The sequence below is a fragment of the Symphalangus syndactylus genome, chromosome 5, assembly GCF_028878055.3.
Source record: "Symphalangus syndactylus isolate Jambi chromosome 5, NHGRI_mSymSyn1-v2.1_pri, whole genome shotgun sequence".
NCBI lineage: Eukaryota > Metazoa > Chordata > Mammalia > Primates > Hylobatidae > Symphalangus > Symphalangus syndactylus.
The window spans coordinates 71730765-71754037 of NC_072427.2; the positions used below are offsets into that span (position 1 = coordinate 71730765).

Here is a 23273-nt window from a genome sequence, read left to right on the forward strand (position 1 = left end):
ATAGAGTCCTTGCCATCTAGAGTGACAATGTGTTCTAGGCTTATCTTATGCATTTCTGGCCCAGACCTGAAATTAGCAATTTCTCCACCGAAGTTTTGGGGATTTTTTAGTAGTAGATGATATTTGGAGACCACAATCTTGGTGCTAGGGATAAATATTATAATTTTAAAACTTTTAAAAAATTAACGGCTTTATTAAGGTAGAATTTGTATACCATAAAATTCACCCATTTTAAGTGTGCAATTCAATGATTTTTAGTATATTTAGTGTGTTTATAGAAGTGTGCAACCATCACCAAAATCTACTTTTAGAACATTCTCCTCATCCCAGAAAGAAAACCTGTGCCCATAGAGTCACTTTTCATTTTCAACTCAGCCCTAAGCAACCACTAATCTACTTTTCTCTGTATATGTATTAGGTGATTATGTTTCAATATGTGTTCTTTTGTGTCTGACTTCTTTCAAGGAGCATTATGTTTTTGAGGTATATCAATGTTGTGGATCATGTATCAGAACTTCCTTTTTATTGCTAAACAGTATTTTATTGTATAGGTATACTACACGTCTTTCTCCATTCACCAGTTGATAGGCGTTGGGTTTGTCTCCATCTGTTGGTTCTTGTGAATAGTGCTACTATGGACATTTACCTAAAAGATTTTGGTTGGACGTATGTTTTCATTTCCCTTGGGTAGATACCTAGAAGTGAAATTGCTGGGTTTAAGGCAATTCTATATTTAACATTTTGAGAAATTATCCTACTGTTTTCCAAAGAAGTGGCTACACCATTTTACATTCCCACCAGCAATGTATGAGAGTTTTGATTTTTTCACATCCTCTCCAACACTTGCTATCTTATTGTTGTCTTATTGTTTATAGTCAATCTAGTGGGTGTGAAGTGATATTGTGGTTTTGATTTGCATTTTGCTAGTAACAATAGTGTTGAGCATTTTTGAATGTGCTTATTGGTCATATCTTCTTTAGAGAAGTGTCTATTCAAAGTATTTTGCCCATTTTTAAATTGGATTATCTTTTAATATTGGATTGGAAGGGTTCTTCTGGATATGTCACTTATTAGATATCTGACTTATTTCTTCCCTTTTGTGGGTTGTCTCTCACTTTCCTGACCGTGTCTTTTGATGTGTAAAAGTTTGTAATTTGGCTTCGTTTAATTTGCTGGGTTGTTTTTCTTTTCTCACTTGTGTTTTGGATGTTGTGTTTAAGAAATCATTGCCTAACCCAAGATCACAAAGATTTACTAGTATGTTTTCTTCGAAGAGGTTTATGGTTTTAGTCTTTACATTTAGGTCTGAGATCTGTTTTAGTCAATGTTTGTGTATGGTGTTAGGTAGGGACACAAATTAATTTTTTGCAGATGGCTATTCAATTGCCCCAACACCATCTGTTGAAAATAGAATTTCTTTCCCATTTAATTTTCTTGACACCTTCATCAAAAATCAATTGACTGAAAATGAAAGGGGTTATTTCTTGGCTTTCAATTATATTCCATTGACCAATACATCTGTCCTTATGCTAGTACCATACTCTCTGTATTACCTTATCTTTGTAGTAAGTTTTGAAATTAGCATGTCTTTCAATCCTGTTCTTTTTCAGGATGGTTTTGGTCAGTCTGTGTCTTTCGCATTTCCATATAAATTTTAGGATCAGCTTGTCAATTTCTGCAGAAAAGCCAACTGGGATTTAGACAGGCATTGGATTGAACCTGTAAGAATTTGGGGAGTATTGTCACGTTAATAATATTTAGTCTTCTAATCCATAAATGTTGGATGTCTTTCCATTTACTTAAGTCTTTAATTTCTTTCAGCAATGTTTTGAAGTTCTTAGTATACAAACTTGCTTTTGTTAAATTTATTCCTAATAATTTATTCTTTTTGATGCTGTTGCGAATGAAATAATTTTCTTAATTTTATTTTCAGACTCTTCATTGCCAGTGTATATAAACACAATTGATTTTTGTATGTTTATTTTGTGAACTTCCTGAACTCATTTATTAATTCTAGGGTTTTTTAAGTGGATTCCTTCAGATTTTCTATATATAAGATCATGTCATTTGCGAATAAGATAGTTTTACTTCCTCCTTTCTAATCTGAATCCTTTTATAGATTCATCGCCTAATTGCCATGGCTAGAACTTCAGTATGTGCTGAATAGACTGATAAATATTACCATCTTTATCTTGTTCTCAATCTTAGGGGGGATAATATTCAGTCTTTCACCAAGTGAAATATGTTAGCTGTAGGGTTTTCACAGATTTTTTTTATCATGTTGGTGAAGTTCTCTCCTGTTTCTTATTTGTTGAGGATTTTCTTTTCATGAGTGAATAGATATTGTTTCTATTCTTATTTATCTATAAGGAAACTAGCATTCAGGTGATCTGACTTCAAAGACCAAGCTCTTAATCATTGTGCTATCTCTATAGCACACTCTTCCATTGAATTTTCACTCTACCCCCGCCTCTATATTCTTTTAGCTCACCTTGTTAATGTTGGTGTTCTCTAGGATTTTCAGCCCTTCCTCTGGTTATTCTCTCCTGAAGTGAAAGTATGGCTTCAATCATTCATTTGTAAGCTGATGACTACAAAATCTGTATCTCCTACCCTCACAGAGCTCTAGTACATCTTAAAGCCTCCAAGACTTTTCCACTTAGATATGTAAAGAACTTCCCAATCCATCATGTCCTAAAGTGCCCCATTACCCCCACTCTACTCAACTGGTCTCCTCTTTCCAGCCTGAAACCTGGTGTGATCCTATAAGCTTCCTGGTCCTTGGTCCCTTCTCTCGCTTTTTCTAATCAATTGCCAAGTTGTGCCTATTTTAACCACCAGAGCAGTCTGGTGGTCTTTGCAGTCCATTCTTTTCACCTCCACTGCTACTATCTTGCTCCTGCTTTCAGTCTTGTTCCCCCTTAAATTCACCCCCCACATTACCAACAGAATGATTTCTCTGAATTACAGCTACTCTGACACTTAAATTCTTCAGAGATACCCTATTCCCACAGCACGGCAAGCAAGGCCTTCCTTCATAAGTTCCATTTTGTACACTAGGATCTTGCACCAAATATTAAAGTCATTAAATGCACATTAAGATATCAATTTTAATAGCTGCTTGATACTTCCATCATTTGGAGATATTATAAATTATGTCACCAGATCTATTTCTACTTTCCTTTGCCTGTCATGTTGACTCATGCCTCAGTGCTTTTTGTTTATTCTGTTGTTTTGAGAGGTTCTTTCTCCTTTGACACCATCCGCTCTATTCCTTTACACCCTGAAAAGCTAGACCCTCCTTTTTGAAACCTTCCCCTAACTATTTCAGAGCTAATTATGCCTTCCTCTGTATTTTTTTCAGAATGTTGCAGAAGCCTATAATATTTCATGTATTATCCCATATTATAATTATTTGTTATTTTTTTACTCTCACTCTAAGTTTGAGTTCAGCATTTATACTAGATTTATATAGAGTACTCCCACAATATCCAGCATATAGAAAATACTCAAAAAGTGTTTGTTGAACTCACCTAAATTTGACTTTATCTATAAACTTCCTTGCTTTTAATAGATCATTTTCTAATTTGTCAAAATTTAAATGCATTTTTAAGACAACATACTTAAGAAATAATATTTTGAAAATGACAAAGTAACATAGGTTTATTTTAGATTGCATGGAATACATAAGCTTGAGGTGAGTATTCCTGTGCAAGTGATTTTTCAAAGGAGCATGCTCAGAAGAAACTGGAATACAGTGAAGGGAGCAGGAAACGAAAGGGGAGAAACTAAGCAAAGATTTGGTCTGATCCCATGGGGAGCTGTGGAGGGAAATTGCACTACAGAACCTCTCCTGACTTGATACAAGCAATGGGGGCTTTTGTACCTAACCCCCCTCACACATCTGTCCATCGTTGGCTTCCATGATTGGCATGAGGCACAAAGTGGGGAGGAGAAATGCAACTTTCAGGCCCCACCAGGCAAGGAGGCCCCAAATAGCTCAGGGAAATGCTCCTGAGAAGGGTGCAGCCAAAGGGAAGGAATATATTCAACATTCTTAAAGAAAAGAATTTTCAACCCAGAATTTCATATCCAGCCAAACTAAGCTTCATAAGTAAAGGAGAAATAAAATGTTTTACAGACAAGCAAATGCTGAGAGATTTTGTCACCACCAGGCCTGCCTTACAAGAGCTGCTGAAGGAAGCACTAAACATGGAAAGGAACAATCGGTACCAGCCACTGCAAAAACATGCCAAATTGTAAAGACCATCGATGCTAGGAAGAAACTGCATCAACTAACAAGCAAAATAACCAGCTAATATCATAATGACAACATCAAATTTATACATTAAATATTAACCTTAAATGTAAATGGGCTAAATGCCCCAACTGAAAGACACAGACTGGCAACTTGGGTAGAGTCAAGACCCATCGGTGCGCTGTATTCAGGAGACCCATCTCATGTGCAGAGACATACATAGGCTCAAAATAAAGGGATGGAAGAAGATCTACCAAGCAAATAGAAAAGAGAAAAAGCAGGGGTTGCAATCCTAGTCTCTGATAAAACAGACTTTAAACCAACAAAGATCAAAAGAGGCAAAGAAGGCCATTACATAATGGTAAAGGGATCAATTTAACAAGAAGAACTAACTATCCTAAATATATATGCACCCAGTACAGGAGCACCCAGATCCATAAAGCAAGTCCTTAGAGACCTACGAAGAGACTTAGACTCCCACACAATAATAATGGGAGATTTTAACACCCCACTGTCAACATTAGACAGATCACTGAGACAGAAAGTTAACAAGGATATCAAGGACTTGAACTCAGCTCTGCACCAAACAGACCTAATAGACATCTACAGAACTCTCCACCCCAAAACAACAGAATGTACATTCTTCTCAGCACCATATCAAATTATTCCAAAATTGACCACATAGTTGGAAGTAAAGCACTCCTCAGCAAATGTAAAAGAACAGAAATCATAACAAACTATCTCTCAGACCACAGTGCAATCAAACTAGAACTCAGGATTAAGAAACTCACTCAAAACCGCACAACTACATGGAAACTGAACAACCTGCTCCAGAATGACTACTGGGTAAATAACGAAATGAAGGCGGAAATAAAGATGTTGTTTGAAACCAATGAGAACAAAGACACAACGTACTAGAATCTCTGGGACACATTCCAAGCAGTGTGTAGAGGGAAATTTATAGCACTAAATGCCCACAAGAGAAAGCAGGAAAGATCTAAAATCGACACCCTAACATCACAATTAAAAGAACTAGAAAAGCAAGAGCAAACACATTCAAAAGCTAGCAGAAGCCTAGAAATAACTAAAATCAGAGCAGAACTGAAGGAAATAGAGACACAAAAAAACCCTTCAAAAAATCAATGAATCCAGGAGCTGGTTTTTTGAAGAGATCAACAAAATTGATAGACCGCTAGCAAGACTAATAAAGAAGAAAAGAGAAGAATCAAATAGATACAATAAAAAATTATAAAGGGGATATCACCACCAATCCCACAGAAATACAAACTACTATCAGAGAATACTATAAACATCTCTACGCAAATAATAAAAAATAAAAAAGAAACAAAGAAAATCTAGAAGAAATGGATAAATTCCTGGACACGTACACCCTCCCAAGACTAAACCAGGAAGAAGTTGAATCTCTGAATAGACCAATAACAGGCTCTGAAATTGAGGCAATAACTAATAGCCTACTAACCGAAAAAAGTCCAGGACCAGATGGATTCACAGCTGAATTCTACCAGAGGTACAAGGAGGAGCTGGTACCATTCCTTCTGAAACTATTCCAATCAATAGAAAAAGAGGGAATTCTACTAACTCATTTTATGAGGCCAGCATCATCCTGATACCAAAGCCTGGCAGAGACACAACAAAAAAAAAGAATTTTAGACCAATATCCCTGATGAACATCAATGCAAAAATCCTCAATAAAATACTGGCAAACTGAATCCAGCAGCACATCAAAAAGCTTATACACCATGATCAAGTGGGCTTCATCCCTAGGATGTAAGGCTGGTTCAACATATGCAAATCAATAAACGTAATCCATCATATAAACAGAACCAAAGACAAAAACCACATGAATATCTCAATAGATGTAGAAAAGGCCTTTGACAAAATTCAACAGCCCTTCATGCTAAAAACTCTCAATAAATTAGGTATTGATGGGACGTATCTCAAAATAATAAGAGCTATTTATGACAAACCCACAGCCAATATCATACTGAATGGGCAAAAACTGGAAGCATTACCTTTGAAAACTGGCACAAGACAGGGATGCCCTCTCTCACCACTCCTATTCAAGATAATGTTGGAAGTTCTGGCCAGGGCAATCAGGCAGGAGAAAGAAATAAAGGGTATTCAATTAGGAAAAGAGGAAGTCAAATTGTCCCTGTTTGCAGATGACATGATTGTATATCTAGAAAACCCCATCGTCTCAGCCCCAAATCTCCTTAAGCTGATAAGCAACTTCAGCAAAGTCTCAGGATACAAAATCAATATGCAAAAATCACAAGCATTCCTATACACTAACAACAGGCAAAGAGAGAGCCAAATCATGAGTGAACTCCCATTCACAATTGCTTCAAAGAGAATAAAATACCTAGGAATCCAACTTACAAGGGATGTGAAGGACCTCTTCAAGGAGAACTACAAACCACTGCTCAATGAAATAAAGGAGGACACAAGCAAATGGAAAAATGTTCCATGCTCAAGGATAGGAAGAATCAATATCATGAAAATGGCCATACTGCCCAAGGTAATTTATAAATTCAATGCCATCCCCATCAAGCGACCAATGTCTTTCTTCACAGAATTGGAAAAAACTACTTTAAAGTTCATATGGAACCAAAAAAAGAGCCCACATTGCCAAGACAATCCTAAGCCAAAAGAACAAAGCTGGAGGCATCACGCTACCTCACTTCAAACTATACTAAGAGCCCTCAGAAATAATACCACACATCTACAACCATCTGATCTTTGACAAACCTGACAAAAACAAGCAATGGGGAAAGGATTCCCTGTTTAATAAATGGTGCTGAGAAAACTGGCTAGCCATATGTAGAAAGCTGAAACTGGATCCCTTCCTTACACCTCATACAAAAACTAATTCAAAATGGATTAAAAGCTTAAAGTGAGACCTAAAACCATAAAAACCCTAGAAGAAAACCTAAGCTATACCATTCAGCACATAGGCATGGGCAAGGACTTCATGTCTAAAACACCAAAAGCAATGGCAACAAAAGCCAACATTGACAAATGGGATCTAATTAAACTAAAGAGCTTCTGCACAGCAAAAGAAACTACCATCAGAGTGAACAGGCAACCTACAGAGTGGGGGAAAATTTTTGCAATCTACCCATCTGACAAAGGGCTAATATCCAGAATCTACAAAGAACTTAAACAAATTTACAAGAAAAAATTAAAAAACCCATCAAAAAGTGGGAAAAGGATATGAACAGACACTTCTCAAAAGAAGACATTTATGCAGCCAACAGACACATGAAAAAATGCTCATCATCACTGGCCATGAGAGAAATGCAAATCAAAACCACAATGAGATACCATCTCACACCAGAGTGGTGATCATTAAAAAGTCAGGAAACAACAGGTGCTAGAGATGATGTGGAGAAATAGGGACACTTTTACACTGCTGGTGGGACTGTAAACTAGTTCATCCATTGTGTGAAGACAGTGTGGTGATTCCTCAAGGATCTAGAACTAGAAATACCATTTGACCCAGCAGTCTCATTACTGAGTATATACCCAAAAGATTATAAATCATGCTACTATAAAGACACATGCACATGTATGTTTATTGTGGCACTATTCACAATAGCAAAGACTTGGAACCAACCCAAATGTCCATCAATGATAGACTGGATTAAGAAAATGTGGCACATATACACCATGGAATACTATGAAGCCATAAAAAAGGATGAGTTCATGTCCTTTGTAGGTACATGGATGAAGCTGGAAACCATCATTATGAGCAAACTATCATAAGGACAGAAAACCAAACATGGCATGTTCTCACTCATAGGTGGGAGTTGAACAATGAGAACACTTGGACACAGGGTGGGGAACATCACACTCCAGGGCCTGTCATATGGGTAGGAGGAGGAGGGAGGGATAGCCTTAGTAGAAATACCTAACGTAAATGACGAGTTAATGGGTGCAGCACACCAACATGGCACATGTATACCTATGTAACAAACCTGCACGTTGTGCACACGTACACTAGAAGTTAAAGTATATATAAAAAAGAAAACAAAAACCCAGAAAGAAAGAAACACCAATGTAAAAAAAAAACAAAAAATAAAAACAAAAAACAAACAAAGGGAAGGAATCTGAAACCTCAGGTCTGAACAGGGCACCAACAGCACCTGCTAGAGTAGGTTAAAGTGCTCATAGACAGGGATCTTAGGGGTGAGTTGAAAGAAGGTGAGAGATTTATTCCACAACTGGTTCATTTTGTTCGCCTGCTGTGTCACACACTGCACTAGTCACACACTGGTGACAAACTAGGCAGACAGTACTCCTGAGCTTTGCTCCTGAGCTTTCTTCTGGCCACAGATATGGGGCTGTGGGGAGTCAGGAACTAACCAAACAGATACATCAACAAGATCACCAGTGGATGGCAAGCCAGAGAGGAACCCAAGAGGCAAGGGAAATCTTGTGAGCCATTGTCTGAAAGATCTGGGGTCTGAGTTGTTGAGCTCCTTCTGGTTTGAGCTCTTTAGGGTGTGAAGAATGATTCTCTGGAACCTATCCAGTCTTCATTCCATACCATCCTGAAAAAAGTTGTCTCAGATATTAGCACCCAGTTTACCCTACTTTCTGGCTGAGTTGGATGAGCAGTAGCCTTGTCAAAGCCTCTGGATCAAAGCCCTGGAAAGAAAGAAGCACCACCTTTTTAAGGCTGTCAAAAAGAAAAAAAAATCTGGAATTGGCTACGAGACCTTCAAAACTTATTGCACACCTGGCACAATAGGAGGGTGAACATGAACAACGCTCCCCCTTCTGAAAAATAAGGAACGTATGAACAAGGTCAACCATAAAAGGCACAAGGACCACAACATCTACCTGAAGAAGCTGGGTCTACAAACCAGTGGTGTGTTACTGTGAATATTTGGAGCTGGCGAGATGACCAGATCCTCAGAGCCACTGGACACCCAGAGTCCTACTCCAGGCTCTGGAGGCCAATCTGCCCTCAGTGTTTATGGAAACCTGAGGTTTGTTGGTCTCCTAATTTCAGAAATATCCTTACAATAAATCTCAACTGCTGAAGGTAACCCTGTGAGAGGGTCTCTGTGGCCCTGATACACAGGCTCTAAATGTGTAGGGGTCTGCAAACAACAGGTCAGGGAGGGCTGGAAGCAGGGTGAGCCACTACACTCCCACTTTTGACTTTTTTTCACTCCAGCCTGCCCTTCTCATTCCTGCCAAAATCACAGATTGCACCAGCCCAGAAGGAAGCCCTGAATTAAGGATTTGGGTCTCCATCCAATTTCAAAGTGCAATCACTGAAACAGGTACTTCCGTCACTACCACTTGGTTCTCCATGAAGCAGAACAGTTCCTTCTGCTCCCCAAGCCCAGCTCCACTTGCTTCCAGTCTGCAAGAACTCAAGACCTGGATCATCATCTCTTCTCTCTCAACTCCCAGGTTCTGCCAAGCATGGCCCGGATGGAAAGCCACGGCAATGGAGTGGGAGTTGTCTCCTTTAACCAAACCTTTTCAGGAGCAGGTTTAAACTTACATCTTGAAAAAACTCAAAAATATTTATTTTAGAAAGCAGGCTCCATATCCCAAAGCCTGTGGCAAGTGGGAACTTAAGGTCCCTTGAAATCATCCAAGTGTGGAAGTGGTGATTTAGAGCTAAAGCAACGATCTAAATTCTCCAGGCTGAAGTTTAGCTGAAAGAGGGCCTCGGTTCTCTCCTTCTATCCCTGGGCCTTCTTCCCAAGCCACCCCTAGACACCCTGTCCACAGAATCCGTGGTTTGTGACGGCACCTCACTCCTGCATTCCGAAAGATGCCATTTCACAGTGGTTGCTCCCTTTACACCTGTCGCATGGCCTCCAACCAAACAAACTCCAGCGGACAGATTCATGCCAGCAACAGGCTCACAGCAGACTGTGGAGGTATAGAGCACATGAATCTCCCACTTACTGAGAAAAAAAGTGACAGAGAGCCTAGGGAAAGGAAACAGGGACCCACTCCCTGCTCCCTATTCCCCCCCATCCCAGCCCCTCCCATCTATCCCCATTCCTTCCACCTGAGATCGGTGCTGAGCCCCCTAAGAAGCTCATCGAGTCTTTTGGAAATATAACAAAAGTGAGTACAATTGGTGCAGTTGCAAAGAGGCCCCAGATGCCCAGGTTTGACATCCTCTGAATCACCGCCTCTCAAGGGTCTTCCAGGCAGCTGTCCTCACTCTGGCTCAAGTAAATTCAGTTAGATTTTGTGCCTTGCTTCTTGCTTTTAGGTTGACACTGATGTGAATAAATGGCCCAAGAGAGGGTTTCCTGAGAGGGGGAAGAGGCTGTCTCAGAAGGAGGAGGAACTCATGTCTGCCAAGGACACAGTTATGTCCAGTGAGGTCAGGGGCAGGCTGTTGACAGCTTCCATTAATTCCATTGGGACAGGCAAATGGCAACTGGCAGTTATTGGAGCTGAGAATGCTGGAATAGATTGTAAAGTGAACAGCCTGCCCTTAGATTGTAAGCCTAGCTTAAGGAAACAGAACTTCAGGGAGAGAAGAGAGAGCAGATTTTCACAAGACCTCTAGTTAGGCTTTGGTTTCCATATCCTTTCCCACAGCTTCAGCCCAAGCGCCCAGCAGCCCACCTGTTTGTCTTTTCCCAACTCCCCAGAGGTAGAGGCTCCTGTTGGTAAAGCAACAGCTGAGAAGTGGGAAAGGTAAAGGTTACAAACACTGCCCCAGATAATCCTCAAAAAGCTTTGCTGGAATCAGGTTATGCACCTCTGAATCTGAGCTAGATTTATTGGGTCAGGGAGCATGCTTGCTTATTGGCTCAAGAACTGACAGAGGAGGTTTCTTAAGAAATGCTTGCTGGATGGATAAACAGCTGAGTGTTTATCTGAGCCTGGAAACTGCCTGCACCAGCACAAAAGTAAAGCCCCAACACACTTAGGCCACACCTGCTGGAAGACTTCCTATCTGTCAGCCCCAGGAAGATGTAGGCAAGATGAGGCAAGTCCTGACCAACAAAGGAAACTGCCCTCCTTCTTTCCTGGACTTTCTTCCACTGTGATGCCAAAAACCCCATCAAGTCCAGTTACCTAGACAGTGGGATGTAAGAGGAGTTTCCTGGAAATCTGGCTCTACCATTGCCCCATGAATATGATGGTGACAAGCCTGGGCCCTGAAATCAGAAAGCCCGAAGTTTGAAATCTCAGTCTTCTTACTTGCTACGTGTGATACTTGGAGCAAATTACTCAATGTTTCTAAACCTTGATTTCCTCAATGTGTAAAATGGGGATAATATTGGGTAACACACTAACCATAATGTCAGGAATACAGTTAGTGCTCAATAAATGTTTCTCTCTATTCCCGTACACCCCATCCTGCTAATTCCCTTCTCTCTCTTCTTCCCTGTAACTTCCAACTGCATCATTGCCTATAAGCAGAGGGTAGAATAATCACAAAACTGGAAAGTTTGGGACAGCCTAGAAGTTATTTACAAGTCTAAGAGCAACCACTGAAGCCTGCCCAATGGCCTGGCTTTTTAAAAAACACCTAATTAGGAGCCAGTGAGGTCCCTAAGCCCACACAATTTCGTAGGAGTGACAGGGGTATGTATTTACAAAATAACTATTTACCCTTTAAAAGAGCACAAGTATTTTCTGCTCCCACAATATCTCAAGTGGTGCCTAGATTACTGAAAGTCTGTTATCCAATGAGTAATGTCACTCAGAGAGGTGGTATGAGTGATTTAGAGTCTAGGTCTGTGAACTGGGATGAGCCATTTCTTCACATCTTGGTCTCCAACGCATAAAATGAAGAGATTGGACCAGATGATCACTAGGGAATCTTCTAATGTTAAGACTTAAAGTTTAAATGGTTTTATGATAGAGAGTGATTGTAGAAAAGTAAAACCCACAAAACTTAACCTCCCAGGAGGAAAATTAAAATATTTTAATTGGAAGTAAATGATAACGTGGCACAGTTTGATGTGAATGTAATGGCATAAGGAGGTTGGAGGGCCTGCGTGCCCTCTCACACTCATTCTTAGCACCAGATGTGGGGGCACCGGCAGCAGCCGCTAGGGAGGCTGATAAATTCCACCCTCACTCCAGCTCTGAAGAAACCTCCATGGTAGAAGAAAAAAACAAAGAGTCCCCGAGTCTCTCTACTGCTTCACTGGCTACTCCTAGTTTGGAAAGCAGGGAAGGAGGAAGACCCCAACATCTTCCATCAGTGCTGAAGACACCACCCAATCCCCCCACACCTCTGCTTCAGCTCTTACCTGTGCCCCCACCCCCACACAGCCCTCTGCTAGCCACTAGGTGTTAGCTGCCTGTCACCTGCAAAAGGTCTTCCTTGGCCAATTTTTGTCACAAATTTTTGCATATTGCTTCCATACATTTGCAGATAGGATTCAGTAGGTGCTGATTCCAACTATGTAAGAGAAAACGGAATGGCTGCACTTGCTGTCACAGAAGGCTTTCAGGAGAGCACATTGATTGGCTAAAGAATGCTGGGAGAGGTACTCTATGTTAGACCGAGATGCTCAGACAGAAGCTTCCCCACAATCCAGGAAATCAGGGCTTTTCAATGTTGACTTGAAATTCTGCCTAATAGTCAAGAAAAAGCTTTTTTCAACCATGGGGGAAGAATGAGGAGGTGGGGATGGAGAGGGGTAGAGTGCCAAACGATTCCATCCAGGACGGGGCATGGAAGGACAGTGGCGGGCCCAAGTCCAGAACTGTTCCCTCCAAATAGTGAACGTTTGGCAACCTTACCCAGAAGTTTTGATATTTCTAGTTAGTCAAACCAGGCTCTGATTTCCAAAATAAGGCCAAATTCATAACAGTTTGGGAAATGAAGGTATCTGGCTGAAAGACAAGAGTTGGAACCATTGCCCTGTCATCAGCATCACATTAACAGAAACAAATTCCTCTGCCCATGCAAACTATCCACAAACAATTTAAGCCAAGAAAAAGTCCCAACTAGAAAAGCACACAACCCAATGAGGACCATCATTTTTGAGTGGACACCCTCTGAGCAACTTGGCGAAGAAAGCAGGGCTCAACTTACCCCCAGGAGGTTTGGGAGAACCTCTCCTGATGGACAGACACGAAGGAGGAGTTCAGTGATAGCACCTGGAAAAGTGGTAACTACTCACTGGCCACAGGGATGACTGAAATGAGACCTATGCCAAGGATAACACAAAGGATAAGAACAGTCTAAAGCAGAGATTGAGTTTATTATTTGCTGAACAAGAGGAGGGTCACATTTCATTAAGAAAGGTCAGGACAGTTCTCTGAATTGAAGGTGAACAGGACAGACACACTGTGAGAAAGAGGAAATTTTGTCCAAATTTGTGATTGACTCGAAAACAAGAGTAAACTCTCTTGGATTGTTTGCTGTTCTATTTTGTATCACAGAAGCACAAGCACAGTTCTCCGAAAGGTCCTGGATGGATCTGATCTGTGGGGCATGGCCCTGGCTGCCTGGTGTCTGTGCCTCCTCTCATCGAGGTGAAATTTTTCTCTGGCACCCACTTTGGTTAAGAATGAGGAGCCCTGGGCCCCCATCAGCCTGCAGCATGGCTCTGTGCCCATCGCCCAGCTCTCTTCTCCTCACTGCCTAGGATGGATAAAAATGCAGCTTTCCTGGCCACAGGGATGAAATAACCACATGAAAGCAGATGGGTAATTTTGTTAGCACATAACTATTAATATGGTATTTTCTAAACAGGAAAACTGAGGCACTGAGCCCCAAGCCCCAGTAAGTTGGAGGCTACATGATTAAAATATTGCTGAGTAGGGAGAAAAAGGCAAATTGTAAAGAGCTAACCAAAAACTAATAGGGTCTAAATCTGGGTGAGATTGCGGGTGATTTTTATTTTCTAACTTTCTTTATTGGTCTTCTATATTCTCCAAATTTTCTACTCTGTGTGGTTCTGAAATCTTTTTCTTTTTATTTTGATACAACAAGGATGAAGTCAAGGTCGTGGTTGTTATTGCAATGATGAGTTTAGACCAGGCTCACACCTGTGAGTTTAGGTGGCTTACATCTGTAATCCTAACCCTCTGGGATGGTAGGAGGTAGGAGGATCACTTGAGGCCAGGAGTTTAAGACCAGCCTGGACAACATGGTGAGACCCCACCTCTATAAAAAATTTATTAGCCAGGTGTGGTGGTGCAGGCCTGTAGTCCTGGCTACTTAGGAGACTGAGATGGGAAGATTACTTTAGCTCAAAACTTTGAAGTTGCCGTGAACTATGATTATGATGATCATACCACTGCACTCCAGCCGGACAACACAGCAAAACTCTGTCTCCAAAAAGAAGAAAAAATATTACATAGGGGCATGAGGTCAAAAAGTTTAACTCCTGATAGAGACAATAGGGCACAAAGAGCTCAAAACTAAATAATGCGTTTAACAACCCTGCACATTAGCCTCTATAAAAGTAAGAAAAGATCATGCAGGTGTGCCCAAGGACATGTAGTTTTCTTCTCAAGAAAGGAAAGTACCTAGAATAAGATAACGTAAAAGGGTCAGCCCAGAACAGCAGGCAGCTGAGGCAGTGCAGCCAGAACAAGACTCTGCCGGCAGTCAGTCTCAGGGGCTGAGGCAGTACAGGGAGAGAGCCGGCTCACACTGTCCTGCAGATGGAGGAGATTCGGCAAGCAGGGAAGAAAACTATCAAGAGAAGCAAGAAGCCCCAGGAGAAGGTTGAGATGGGCCTCTCAGAGCAGAGTGGTGACAATCAGTAAAGAAGTAAGGATCTGGGGGAAGGGGGATGGACAGCATTAGGAGATATACCTAATGCTAAATGACGAGTTAATGGGTGCAGCAAACCAACACGGCACATGGATACGTATGTAACAAACCTGCACATTGTGCACATGTACCCTAAAACCTAAAGTATAATAATTAAATAAATAAATAAATAAATAAGTAAATAAATAAATAAAATAAAAGAAGTAAAGATCTGAATGCAGAGAGAGGAAATTAGCCTGTCCTTACAAGCTAAATGGTTCAGGGACAGGTAACCTAACATAAAGGATCTCACTCCTATCAATGGAACAGAATAAATAACTCAGAAATAAAGTTACTTACGTACAACCAATTGATCTTCGACAAAGATGACAAAAATATACACTGGGGAAAATCCTCTATAAAATACTGGCCAACCGAATCCAGCAGCACATCAAAAAGCTTATCCACCATGATCAACTTGGTTTTCTTCCCATGGTTGGTTCAACATACCCAAATCAGTAAGTGTGATTCATCACATAAAACAGAACTAAAGACAAAACCACACGGCTATTTCAATAGATGAAGAAAAGGCCTTTGATAAAGTTCAACATCGCTTTGTGTTAAAAACTCTCAATAAACTAGGTATTGAAAGAACATACTTCAAAATAATAAGAGCCATATATTACAGACCTACAGTTAATATTATACAGAATGGGCAAAAGCTGGAAGCATTCCCCTTGAAAACTGGCACAACACATGGATCCCTTCTCTCACTACTCGTATTCAACATAGTATTGAAGTTCTGGCCAGGGCAATCAGGCGAAAGAAAGAAAGGGTATTCATATAGGAAGGGAGGAAGTCTAATTATCTTTGTTTGCAGATGACATGACCTTATATCTAGAAAACTCAATCATCTCAGCCCAAAAGCTTCTTGAACTGAAAAGCAACTTTAGCAAAGTCCCAGGATACAAGATCAATGTGCAAAAACCACTAGCATTCCTATACACCAGTAATAGGAAAATAGCTAAATCATGAACTAACGCCTATTCACAATTGCTACAAAGAGAATAAAATACAGCTAACAAGGGATGTGAAGGACCACTTCAAGGAGAACTCCAAACCACTGCTCAAAGAAATCAGAGAGGACACAAACAAATGAAAAGTTATTACGTGCTCATGGACAGGAAGAATCAATATTGTGAAAATGCCATACTTTCAAGGAGCCCTTGGAATCAATGGGTTGGTTTTCTAGGGCTCCTGTAATAACACACCACAATTGGCTGGCTTAATACAACGGAAATTTATTTTCTCACATTGAACTCTGGAAGTACAAAGTCCAGATGTTAGCAGGATTAGTTTCTACTGGAGGCTTTGAGGGAGATTCTGTTCCATGGCTCTCTCCTGGATCCTGGTGGTCCTTGGCAACCCTTGGTGTCCCTTACCTTGTAGGTACATCACTCCAATCTCTGCCTCCACTTTTACATGACACATTCTTCCGTGTGTGTGTGTGTGTGTGTGTGTGTGTGTGTTTTCTTAACAGCAAATGCTGGATTTGGGAGGGCCCACTCTAATCCACTATGAACTTCCCTTAGTTTGGTTACATCTACAAAGACCCTGTTTGTAAACAAGGTCACATTCAAGGTTCTGAGTGGACATGAATTTGTCAACTCAGTTGGGAACGGACCAGTCCGAGGGCAAGATAAGAGGTGGAACTAAGCAGGAAGGTTGAGTGCAGAGTTTTGAAAAAAGTGTAGTCAGGGCTAAGATCTAAGCAACATTGTTCTACTCCTTTAGAGGAGAAATTTTTCCTTCTTTTAGCTTCCTTCAGCCACTGCTGTGACCACCTCATCCCAATTCCTCTCTGCTCCTTCATAGTCCTTAAAGGTTAGAAGCATGGGCTCTGCACTTCTGTGTCCTGCATTTCTAGATCCATGTGCCCTCAGAGACTTACTTCCCTCCACTTCAGTTTTCTCTGGGAAAAAGGGATGACAACAATACCAGGTTCATATAGCCATTTTGATAACTGAGCAATGTAATGTTTATAAAGTGCTTGTCTCAAAGGAGTAAAGTATGGATTCAGGTAACTTGCCTATTTTTGAGTTGTCTTTTTATTGATTTGACTTACTTTATGCTAATGTCAAGTGATACTTTGGCCTTCTTTTTAATTTCTATATTTTATTTACCCCACTGCCTCTTACAGATGGTACAATGGGTAGAAAGTCCAGATTGTGTCCAGAGATGCAGCCAATCCTGTATATTGAGGAGGGTGAATTGAGTTCCTTGATTGGGTCAGTAGTTGTAATTTCCCACATGCCAGGACATGGTCCCAAGCAATGCCCCACAATGGCAGCTGCAGCATTCGCTCAAACAAGATGGTGATGTCATGACATGAAATGGTCTCTCCTGGCTGTGGTCTACTGTTTGCAACTGGTATCATCTGGTTCTGGCATTTGTTGCTCACACTAGCATATCAATGATAGGCCTATATATCATCCTTTGGTCAAGTGAAGGCCCAGTTGGTTCCTGGTCTCATTGGATGGTGCATTACAGAGGATGGCACTACATCCAGGACATGCTCAGAGTGGCTTACTACCTGTCAATCTTAGTAAAGTCAAACCCTCTGTGCCTCAGTTTCTTCATCTATAAATGGGGATGATATCTACCTCTTAAGACTGTGTATTAGGTTGTTCAGGCTGCCAGAACAAAATATCACAGACTGAAGGCTGGAGGTCTGGGATCAAGATCCTGTCAGGGTTGGATTCTGGTGAAGGCTCTCTTCCTGGCTTGCAGTTGGTTGCCTTCTTGCTGTGTCTTCTCATTGCCTCTTCTCTGTGCACAGGCAGAAAAAGATATCTGGTACCTCTTCCCCTGTTTGTAAGGACATCATATTAAGACCCAATAGATTAAGAGGCCCTATCAGATTAAGGGCCAATACTTATGACCTCATTTAACCTTTATTACCTCTTTAGAGACCCTATCTCAAATAGTCATATTAGAGATTAGGGCTTCAACACGTGAATTTGAAATACATAACAGGCTGGGTGCAGTGGCTCATACCTGTAATTCCAGCACTTTGGAAGGCCAAGGCGGGTGGATCACATGAGGTCAGGAGTTCAAGACCAGCCTGACCAATATGGTAAAACTCCGTCTCTACTAAAAATACAAAAATTAGCTGGGCATTGTGGCACATGCCTGTAATCCCAGCTACTCAGGAAGCGGAGCTAAGACAATCACTTGAACCCAGGAGGAGGAGGTTGCAGTGAGCCGAGATCGCGCCATTGCACTCTAGCCTGGGCAATAAGAGCAAAACTTCATCTTAAAAAACAAACAAACAAACAAAAAAACAAAATACATAACAGAGTATTTTGAGGATTGCAGAACATAGATCATGTGCTGAAGATGGTAGCACTTTTGATGTGGGTCACAGTGGAGATCAAGAAAGTTGCAGCAAATCAGGCTGATGAAGGAAAATCTGAACAGACAAGGACAAAGGTAAATCCCCTGATCTTTGGAGAAGGACTGAACGTCAACACCAGACCCCCTACTTGGCAGCATCCATGTTTTGTTGCACTTCTATTTATACTGAATTCACTGTTTAATAATTATCTCTGGTTTTCTTTCCTTGATGCCACCTTCTCCCTCTCTTCCTACTTTCAGTCAGCCACCAGATGTGCCTTACCTGCCTTCCCCGCTATCTGATTAGTTCAGACCTCCATCTTTGATGGCTTGGATTTGAATGGTAGCTTCCTGCTTTATCCAGTCCAATCCACTCTCACACTACAGACAGGCTGATTGCGTAAAATGTAGACTAGATCCTGTCACTTTCCTATTTGAAGGGTTTCAGTGATTTCCTATGATTAAGACAAACCCAAATTTGATAACAGGTTCACAGGGCCAACATTGTCTGCTGTAGCTCCTGCATGTCCCTCTGCCTGAGTGCTTGCCAACCCCACCTTTTTTTATCCTCTGACCCAGATGGCTCTGGGTCTCTGCCCATGCTGCTCTGCCTGCTCCTGTCTGCTCCCACACTCTTATACTTACACAACAAACACTTATTGAGATCTACTCTATGCTAATCACTGAAGATTTAGAGCTAAATGAGTACATACCGTTTTTTCACATTTTTTACCATACTTTACATAATCATTTCCTTGAAATTGCTTTTTGAGTTAAACACAAATTGAGCCAGGTGTTTGTCTTCATAGAAATTTTAGCTCTAAAGAATTTATGGTAGATTGTAATATGATCTACAGTATCAAATCGTAAAATGTAAAGTATCAGGAAATAAAAAGAAATATATCATGAACCTAGTCCAAGACTCACTTTTCAGAGCTCAGGTTCCAAGCCACACAATCTGGAAAACCTTTTTTTGGAGGTTGGGTGGGATCTAGCCCATGTGCTCACAGGTGCCTGTTCCTCCTCTGCTGGCAGTTATTCCACTGTGCTGAAGTTGCCTGTAGTCTCCCACATTAGACACTAAGCTCTGGGAGGCAGGGCAGCTGTGTCTGCAGTCTTATTGTTGTATCCCCAGCACCCAGCACAGCACCTGACACATGGCAGATGTTCAATAAATGTTGGTTGAATTAATTATCATTTTAAAATCATTTTTAATATTTGTGCATGTATGTTCACAAAAGGCTTATTTACAATAGCTAAAAGACGGAAACAACCCAAGAGCTCACTGATGGATGAATGGATAAACACAGTGTGCTATGGATATAAGTGAATATTATTTAGCCTTAAAAAGGAAAGAAACTCTAGCACACACTGCAACACAGAGGAACCTTGAGGATGTTATGCTAAGTGAATTAAGCCAGGCACTAAAGGAGAAACACTGCATAATTCCTCTTATGTGAGCTTCCTGGAGTCATCAAATTCATGGAGATAGAGAGTTAAACAATGTTTGCCAAAGGCTAAGGGGAAGAGAGAATGGGGAGTTCGTGTTTAATAGGTAGAGAGTTTCAATTTGGGAAGATGAGAATGTTCTAGAGGCATATGGTGGTGAATGCCATAGATCTGTAAACTTAAAAATCGGTAAGATGGTAAATTATATGTTATGGGTATTTTACCACAATAAAAATGACCACACTGAAAATATTGCTTACGACATTCCAAGTGAAAAAAATAAAACCTCCAGGTAGTACTGTAGAGAGAGAGAAATGGATCAGTGGGGTGTCTCCTGGTGACTGTGGTCAAGATTCAGGAACCCATGGTGGGCAGATCAGGTAAAGACTCCCACCTTAGTCAGGCTCATTGCCTCTGGACAGCCTCAGGTAACCCTCACACCTGCTCCAGACACTGCAGCTCATTTTTTAGTTTATTTCAATTGAGCTATTTATAATGAACACTCAGGTTTACAGGAAAGTCTACCCTTAGAGTATACTCACTAGGCTGTCTGCTAAGCAGGAGTGCATTGAAATAGCTTTATCTGTAACTTCAGGAATGAAACATCATTAAAGAACCCAGCAGTAGACTGTTTCCAAAGATGACAATATCTCCGTCTCCCACCTTGCAGGATTTTTGCAAAGAGACTTTGTCTTTCCTCCCATCAAGTGGTGGCATCTCTTTCTCTTCCCCTGAGTCTGAGATGACAGAAATGATGTTGTGTAGGCTTCCAAGGCAATGTCATGACAGTGTTTGTGCTCTCTAGGGGAGCCAGGTGCATGTGATGAAGAAGCTCAAGGTAAAAGACTGAATGAAGAGGCGGCACATGCAGTGAGGGAGGCCATGTTGGAGGCTGAACACTTGCTGTGTGAATGGCCTTCCAGCTCAGCCCAGCTGCCGTCCACCATGATTTCATGAGACATCCAGCCTGATGCCACGTGGGACACAGCAGGCTAACCAGGTCCTGCCCAGACGCAGAGAATCATTGGGTCATAATAATCATTGTTCTAAGTCATAAGGTTTTGAAATTGCTTGATTTGCAGCAGTATATAACCAAAACCACATCTTCTACCAAATTAAGCATGAAGAGTGTAGAATTGTATTATAGAGAGCTCTAGTGCAGTGCCCCCTCCAGTTTATATTCACTGTAATACTATTAAATAAAAAGGGAAGAAATCCACCTACAGCTCCCTCATCCCAATGATTCACTTATTTTCCTTTTTTTGTTTCTTGCCTGTGGTGGTGGGCATACATAGATAAGCAACGCTGTGGTTATCAAGTACATCGCATTTTGTAGCTTTTCCTCTCAGCTTTATAGCATTCATTCGCACACTCAACAAACACTTATTGAGATCTACTCTATGCTGGTCACTGAGGATTTAGAGCTAAATGAATACCATGTTTTCACATTTTTTTTTTTACCATACTTTACATAATCATTTCCTTGAAATTTCTTTTTGAGTTAAACACAAATTGAGCCAGGTGTTTGTCTTCATAGAAATTTTAACTCTAAAGAACTTATGGTAGATTATAATATGATCTATAGTATCAAACTGTAAAATGTAAAGTATCAGGAAATAAAAAGAAATATATCATGAGCCTAGTCCAATAGAATTACTCTAACTAAATATGAAGCACTGAGATTTCAGCCAAGACAAACATATAGTGAATTATTCTCGTTGCTTGATTAAAGCAAGCACATCATTCTCCTAATTGAAATGAAGATTCTGACCTCACCAAATGGGAGGAGCGGAAGGTGACTCCAAGGTGGGGAGGTGGAGGAGCGCGTGTGGGCAGGTGTCTGCTCTTCAAAGGGCTTGACTGTGAAGAGGACAGAGTGTGTTGTGGTAGAGAGCGGCGGTCAGAAGGGAGACACTGTTCGGATGCTGATGGCAAGGTCCCGTTAGAAAGGCGGTGACAGGATTCAGGGAGCAGAGAGGCTAACTAGTGGGGCAGGGTCTCTGAGACCACCTGGGGATGGGATCGGGAACTCACACGGGAAGACTGGCCTTCCCCCATGCGAAGGGTCGCTGCCCTTCTGCCTTGTGACAAGAGGGAAGAAAGATAAACATAGATGAAAATAGGTTTGTGGATTTGGAAGGAAAACGAAGGTGTTTCCTGGCTGACAATGTCTATTTTTTTCCATTTAAAGTAGGAGATGAAGGGGAGTGTGGGAGAGAGCGGTTGGAGGTTTGAAAGGGATAGAAAAGTTTCCCATGCTCCTTTTGTTGGATCTGCTGATGATCTATGCCGAGTTCAGACGGTTGGAAATCTGAATCCTGGAGCGGACTGAAGGAAAAAGAGTGGGCCATGAGTATCCCCAGGGCCTTGGCCCAATCTTCAGAGCAGGCTCCTGACCCCCAGGAAAAGCTGCCATCTAAACTGCTGTAGACTTGGGCTGCAGGTTCTCCAGCACCTGCTTTTCTGAGACTGGTGATTCATGAAGACCCTGGAGACAGGAAGAGGGCACAGCCAATGGCACCGCTGCAGAAGAGTCTGAGGGATGGAGAGACAGTGGGCAGGACGAAGATTTCCGTTGTGCGTTTCTGTTGGGCACGAGGCCTCATGGGAATGGGAGGGAACCCACAAGGCTCAGAACCGCGGCAGTGGGCCGGGGACTCAGCGGGCCAGGCAGGATCCAGTCCCAGAGAAAAGGGGCAGCAGGGCTGTATGGTGTCCAAAGGTGGACAGCCTTCATCAGAGGCTGAAACCTAGAGAGAGGAAGAACCACATCGTGGGAACACAAGGAGGGATATGGAGCTGAGAGCAGTGATGGGTCTAAACTTGAGCAGAATTCTTGGCAGCCATTCTCCCTTTCTGACTCCGAATTTTCTGGCTTTCCTTCCCTCCTAGGTGCTGTCAAGAGTTCATCTCTTCTGAGTGTGTGACTCTCCTGAGAGCCTGAGGAGATGGCTGCAGGAGCAGTGGCTGGACCCATCCCTGTGCTGTGCATGGGCGTTGACAAATCTGCCGCTACATTAGTCGGTAGCAGTGGTTTGGCAGTGATTTGGCTTAATTGCCATATGCGGGGCAGTGGTGCATGTGGTCAGCATCCCCCAACTCACATCCATGAAGATTTCTGGTGCCATGACAACATCCCCTACTTCTTTGAACGTGAAGACCTTCAGCCATTTTTGATTCACCTCAAATCTGAAGATCTTTAGCCATGTCTGGTCCAACTCTCTTGTGCTTGCAAGTCCAAACAACAGGACTCAGCAGGGAGCCCCAAAGAGTGGTAGACCTGGTAGACCTCTACATGTAGACCTGGGCTGGCTGCAGCATACCTCAAGATAGATGGGTCAGTTCTGGGAGTAAGGCAGGATTCTAAGTACAGTGAAACTCAGTGGTTTGTTTCCACTGAACCTCATCCTCTCCTGGTGGGACTGGCCGCAC

General features: G+C 41.7%; 1 long non-coding RNA gene across 3 annotated transcripts; it reads right to left on the reverse strand.

The window, feature by feature from the left end:
- Positions 1–1564: 1564 nt before the first annotated feature.
- LOC134736709 (uncharacterized) lies at positions 1565–22416 on the reverse strand. Of its 3 annotated transcripts, XR_010120968.1 has the most exons (4): positions 20367–20814; positions 17660–17849; positions 2492–2546; positions 1565–1719 (listed from the first exon to the last, which is right to left on the reverse strand). It is a non-coding gene; the product is annotated as an uncharacterized lncRNA (long non-coding RNA). The 3 variants fall into 3 exon arrangements; XR_010120967.1 differs by lacking the exons at positions 1565–1719; positions 2492–2546 and adding an exon at positions 22297–22416 and having other exon boundaries at positions 17087–17849; positions 20367–20578; XR_010120966.1 differs by lacking the exons at positions 1565–1719; positions 2492–2546 and having other exon boundaries at positions 17087–17849.
- Positions 22417–23273: the final 857 nt, after the last annotated feature.